This window comes from Petaurus breviceps, unplaced genomic scaffold (assembly GCF_028583685.1).
Source record: "Petaurus breviceps papuanus isolate PSGF00001 unplaced genomic scaffold, PetGlider_PUasm1.0 90730, whole genome shotgun sequence".
NCBI lineage: Eukaryota > Metazoa > Chordata > Mammalia > Diprotodontia > Petauridae > Petaurus > Petaurus breviceps.
The window spans coordinates 4,532,976-4,539,558 of NW_027187324.1; the positions used below are offsets into that span (position 1 = coordinate 4,532,976).

At 40.8% G+C, this 6,583-nt stretch overlaps 1 protein-coding gene and 1 pseudogene across 2 annotated transcripts in view; one reads left to right on the top strand and one right to left on the bottom strand.

Moving 5' to 3' along the window:
- The window catches only part of KLHL1 (kelch like family member 1), a 542,636-nt gene that overhangs the window by 158,562 nt on the left and 377,491 nt on the right, over window positions 1–6,583 (bottom strand). The gene's annotated exons all lie outside the window — the stretch shown is intronic.
- LOC138145130 (proteasome subunit beta type-6 pseudogene) lies at window positions 5,311–6,340 on the top strand (annotated as a pseudogene).

Here is a 6,583-nt window from a genome sequence, read left to right on the forward strand (position 1 = left end):
GAGAGAGAGACGGAGAGCATTGCTGAGTGCCACTTTGAATTGCCTTGGACTTTTGAGACCTGCCCCCTGAGCTGCCAAGGACTGAGGAGACATGGCTGTTTTGCTGGTACTTTGTCTGTCTGTTTTGATGTTCTTTTGCCAGATTTGTCCACTGGTGAAAGACAGTCCTGTTGAAGAAGTCCTGGAACCTGGCTGTTTGCTAAGAAGCCCTGAGACTGTCCTGCAGACAGAGAGTGAATAGTGTCCACTGGTGAAGGACAGTACTGTTGTTGCAGGGGTCTGGGAACCTTTCTGTTGGTTCAGAAGCCCTGAAGAAGTATTTTCTTGTTGTATGTTTACAGAAATCCTGGGAGAGGGCTTTGCTAATGTTTTCAGGGGTTCTAGGACTGTTCTACAGACAGAGGATGAATTAATGAAGGGGCTGGCAATGTATCTTGTGGCCTTGCTAAGCCTTGTCTCCCCAGGAACTAAGATTGCTGAGAACTTGCCTCGTGTCAAGATGAAGAAAAGACCTCCATTTGGGTATTAAGTGCTGTGTTTAAACTTGATGTAACTCTGGGGTAGGTTCAATTGAGATCCAGGGGTGGGGAACTTTTGACCTTTTTGTGCTCTGTGATTGACAAATGAAGGTATAGCCTAGGGGTGGAGAAGTATTTAGACCAGGGACTTTGTAATTGATTGAATGATTGGAAGGTCCTGGGGTGGGGTAGTCCTTGGAGATTATTTAATCACATTTAGTAAATGCTGTATTTGGAATGATGTCATGTTTTGATCTTCTCTGTTCTTGGTTGGTCACTGAATAAAATGGAGAGCACCTATGCTGGTATTTTGAACCTTGGGAAGTTGCCTTTCCTTGGCATTACATTACAGCAAGTTAAGCTAGTTTTTGGTTGTTTTTTTTTTCATTAAAAGGTATTAAGGCCATCCTTGGAACTTGATTGGTTCAGGGAATTAAACTTTTAGTTAGGCTATTGACATAACTTCCCTGGCACCTAAGTATAAAACAGACATGAAAAAATTTGACGCCTTTACTGATGTTAGGCTGGTATAATCCAGGAATGGAGATTGGCTGTCTGGAATCAGCTTGGGGTATATCCATGCATATGGAATATCATCACATATCCTGCTATTGGCAAGGAAAACTCCTTTTGTTAACTTCAGAATGACTTCTGAGTTCCAATTTTTTTTCCAATATTAAACAAAAATAGCAAGGGTCTGACCTGAGTTAGGCTCAGATCAGATTAATTTTCTTTACTTTTAATATTCAAAAGTAACCATAAACCTCAAAAAATCATTCCCACATCCTTCATGCATGTGTATTTTTTTTTTCAGTTTCCCAGACCCGACACTGAACCTGACACAATTTCCTTTTTTGTTCACAGATTTTTAGTTCTCATTCTGTCTACAATCATATATAGTGATCTCATTCCTAACACAGTTCTCCTTTCTTACTAATTATTTGGGTAGATATGAACTGATCTCACTGGAGTTTCGGCTTAAGAAGGTAGATGTATGGGTCATAAGCTGATGATCCAGAGTAAAATGTATTATGGCTAAAAGAATAAAAATGGAGCTGCTGAGTTTTCTTAGGAAACACAAGTAAATTTAAAGTATCAACACAAGAATAAAAATGAGGAGCTCTCCTTTTCCTTACCATAGAGGTAAACATATTTCTTAAAATTCCTTTCATACAATTTCGTTACTTGATTTTGGGTAATCTTATAAATTCACTAGAAATGTTCTAAAATTTTGATGGCTTTTTATTTTTTTCTTACAAAGTCTCCAAAGCTTACAGCTTGCTACTTAGATATTTCTTTAACTCAAAATAAAATAAACAAAAAAAGCCCTAGCTAGTTTGAACCCTACTGCCATGCTTGAACACCAATCACTTACTAAGATTATAGTTCTGTATTTTACCAGTCACTGGGCCTTGAGGCCACATGTGGGAAAGATGTGTAGAGCATGTCACTGACTGTTTTACAAAATCAGCACACAAGTCCAAGTAATACCTAACGTATTGGCTTTCTTCAAGCAAATGTTACTTACATCAGAATACAATCATCAGAAATATATTTTGCTTCCAGTCTAACTGTTCCAGGCTCATTTCACATTTCTCCCCTTCATGTATTCTATGTTCTAGAAAAATTGCCTCTCTAGTGTGGTTGCCTAGATTCAGAATTCTATCACTTGCCTTCATGCCTTTGTACAGTTTGTCCTTTCTTTTAAAATCTTTTGCTTTCCACAAGTCTCAAATCAGAAAGGTTTTCTCTCTTTAGGAAACCTTTCCTAATTTCCCTAGTTCTGAGTACTTTCACCCTCCTCAATTTATTTCATACTTATTTCTCTGTTTAAATATTTTATACCCTGAATATATAAGCACCTTGAAGGACATTTTTTTTTCCATTTTCTCTTTTTTTTTCCTATACCTAATGTAAAGCTTTGCATAGTGGAGAAGAAACTTAATCATTGCTTGCTGTATTGAATTAAGATCAATGTATTTATCATAATTCTATTTTATAATTAATTTTCCTGCTAGATTATAAGGGCAAGGGGGTTGTAATTTTTAAATGTGAATGATAAAGTAATTATTAAGCTCTTACTATGTGCCAAGCACTGTACTAAATACTGGATATATAAGTAAGCAAGAAAACTCCTATCCTCAAGAAGGCAAAATTCTAAGGTGGGGGTTTGGGGGAGGGGTGATTTTATACACACATACACACACACACACACACACACACACACACACACACACATACATTGCTTTTTGGACTGGAGGAAAGGCAGGGCAATTGGGGTTAACTTGCCCAAGGTGACACGGCTACTGGGTATTAAGCGTCTGAGCCAGATTTGAACTCAGGTCTTCCTGACTCCAGGGCCAGTGCTCTACTCACTGTACCACCTAGCCAACCCAAAATAACAGGCTTGGATTAGATGGTTTCTTTCCTCCCTCCTTCCTTCCCTCCCTCCCTCCCTCCCTCCCTTCCTTCCTTCCTTCCTTCCTTCCTTCCTTCCTTCCTTCCTTCCTTCGTTCCTTAAGTGCTCTTTCTAATCTACCTCCTCTCCCTCTCTCTCTCCCCCTCCCTCCCTCCCCCCCCCCCTCTCTCTCTCTGTCTCTCTCTCTCTCTCTCTCTCTCTCTCTCTCTCTCTCTCTCTCTCTCTCTCTCTCTCTCTCTCTCTCTCTCTCTCTCTCTCTCTCTCTCTCTCTCTCTCTCTCTTTCTTTTGGAAAGGGAGGTGACATATTAAGAGCTTTCAAGTTAAAGGTATTGGGGGACAGTATATAGGAAGGGATATGGCTCAGAAATGGCCTAGAAGTGACTTGGAGGTCTGGTTTTCAAAAAGATTAGGTGGAAACGCACTCAAGAACCCAAGAGCAGAGTCCAAGTGAATTTAGTAGGGATGAAGGAGGGTGGCATAAATGGAGGTAAAATAGACTAGGAATGGACAGAATTCATCTTTCATCACTCAATGTCTAGCAAACACAATGCCTTGAATATAGCAGAACTTTAAAACTTTAATTATTTAATTGAATATTATACTAAAAAACAAAACAAAACAAAACTTGGGGCCATCAAAATCGACGTTGGATATCTGGAAGCAACTGAAATTAGTAGAATCAATTCAATATGCCAGAATCAGAATGGGTATGATTCACTGATAAATCAGCATTTAACACACATAAATCACATAAGCAAGTCATGTTATGTACTTCATGATTCTCAATGTAATATCATATTAATTTAACACACTTCATTAGGGACCTTTAGCATCTTTCAGTCACACCAAGCAAATATATATTAAGTGCCTACTATTACCAGGGTATACAAAGGCAAACATGACAATATGCTTGCTTTTAAGGGGCTGATTTCAACCAGAAGAGGTGACATGCATACATATGACTATACAACATATGTATGAGACAAATAATTTGGCACTAGCTGCTAAGGATAGAGATAGCAAAAAACCTCCTGGAGAAGGTAATACTTGAGTTGAGCTCAGAAAGAAACTAGGGATTCGAAATGACAGTAATGAGAATGCAGAATATTTCAGGCATGGAAGATACACAAACAAAGATGGGAGACAGAATGTGTAAGGAACAGAAGAACGACCAGTTTGGCTGGACCATAAAGATCAGAAAGACAAATAAACAGAACATATACTAAGCACTTACTCTGTGCTACGTGCCAGGGATTCAAATATAACCAAAAGAGATGGTCTATGATCTCAAAGAGCTAACATTTCAATAGCTAAAGATAATACATAAAGGGGAGCTAGGAAGGAGGAGTTTAAATAAGTTCCTGGAAGGGATTAGTTTTCCATTTCCTCTTTTTATCCCAGTACTTTTCACAGTGCCAGAAGTAATTTTGCATTTATTTGTTTTATTGAATTAAAATGAATGCATTCATCATAATTCTATTTTATAATCATTTATCTATCCTGATGGATTATAAGGGTAGGGTTCATATCTTACACTACTAAGCTCTTACTATGTGTTTTACAGTGTGGTAGTCAAGTAGGGGCAAGTAACACATAATAAACCCTAAAAAGTAGGGTAGAGCCAAGTTGTGAAAGGCTGTGAATACTAGATAGATGAGTTTGTATTTGATTGTACACACAATGGGAGCCATTGGAGATTAGTCATCAAGAGTCTTATATGGTGCTTTAGGAATATCACTTCAATAGCTGTGCAAAAAACAACAAAAATAAAAATTGAGTGGAGAGGGGTGAGACTGGAGGCAGCAAGATTAATTCAAAGGCTATTACAACAGTCCAAGTGATGAAGGGCTGAACTAGAGAAGGACCCTTGTGAGTGGAAAGAAAGGAACAGATTCAAGAGATAGTGTGTAGATAGAATTATATGAAACATGGCAAATGATTAGATATGTGGGGCTAGGAAGAACGAATAATAGATGATAACTTCAAAGTTACCAACCCTGGTGAACAGAATGTGTGCCTGAGGGGAGCAGGGGGGAAGAAGCAAATTTTGAAGTGGGATGGGTTTTCTTTAATTAAAAAAAAAAAAAAGTTCTGTTTTAGACACTGGGACATTTTCAGTTCAGTGATTTTTAGTTTAGTGATTTTTTTCAGTTGTATTTGGCTCTTTGTGATCTATTGGGGGTTTTCTTGGCAAAGATACTGGCTTGTCTTTTCCTTCTCCAGTTCATTTTACAGATAAGGAAACTGAGGCAAACAGTGTTAAATGACTTGCTCAGGGTCCCACAGCTAGGAAATGCCTGAGACCAGACTTGAACTCCAGAATACGAGTCATCTTGACTCCAGGACTGGTTGCCCCTTAAGATGTTTACTGGACAGTTGCTTTCCGACAACACCGAGCCTAGGCCAACAGAGCCGGGCAATAATGGCTTCAGCTTTAGTAGCGCCTCGCGTTGCGTGCTCAGGCCCAGCTTATGGACCCATGGGCCTCTCACCGGACTGGGGGGATCGGGGCGTCTCCACTGGGACCACTATCATGGCTGTGCAGTTTGATGGGCGCGTGGTCCTCGGAGCCGACTCCAGGACAACCACTGGGTCCTACATTGCCAACCGAGTTACAGACAAGTTGACCCCTATCCATGACCGGATCTTCTGCTGCCGCTCGTGTTCTGCAGCTGACACCCAGGCCGTGGCCGATGCGGTCACATATCAGCTCAGCTTCCACAGCATTGAACTGAATGAACCTCCCCTGGTCCACTCAGCTGCTAACCTCTTCAAAGAGATGTGTTATCGGTACTGAGAGGATCTCATGGCTGGGGTCATCGTCGCTGGCTGGGATCCCTAAGAGGGGGGGCAGGTATACTCAGTACCCATGGGAGGTATGATGGTTCGGCAGCCTTTTTCCATTGGGGGTTCAGGTAGCTCCTACATCTATGGCTATGTTGATGCCTCCTATCAAGAGGGTATGAATGAAAAGCAGTGTCTTCAGTTCACTGCCAATGCTCTTGCTTTGGCCATGGAGCGAGATGGCTCAAGTGATGGTATAATCCGGTTGGCAGCAATTACTGAGAAAGGAGTGGAATGGCAGGTGCTTATGGGGGACCAGCTTCCCGGATTCCCTGTTACCACCTATCCTTCTGCTTGAGATCTACTACCTCCTCCCTGTTCTCTCTGTACTACCCCCTCCCCCTAGTGATAAGACATCCTCAAATATACCCAAGTTCAACAAACTTGGGGTCAAGGGGAGAGTTCATATGTCTGGTTCTTTGCCCTATCATCTCCTTCCCCTTTCCCCACCCCTTTTTCACTTCTGCAGATGTCTGTTCTGGGATCATCATTGGCTGGCTGTAATCCCTGGGAGGTTTTCAGGGATGGGGTTAGGGAGTGGGATTATTTTGAATCAGAAGAAAAACATAAGAGGCAAGAGAATGAGTCCTACCCTGGAGTAGCTCTCATTCTACTTAAGGTGGGAAGAAAATGGATTTAAACACTTCCTTTTAGTCTCAAGCTCATTTTCAGGCCACTAGTCACCTCTAAAAGCCACACAGTGTCAGAACTGGAAAGAACTTATATCAAGTCCATTCTCTGTACAGAAGGAGAAAACAAGCTACAAGTCACAGTAAAAGATAGAGCTAGCTATGCACATCC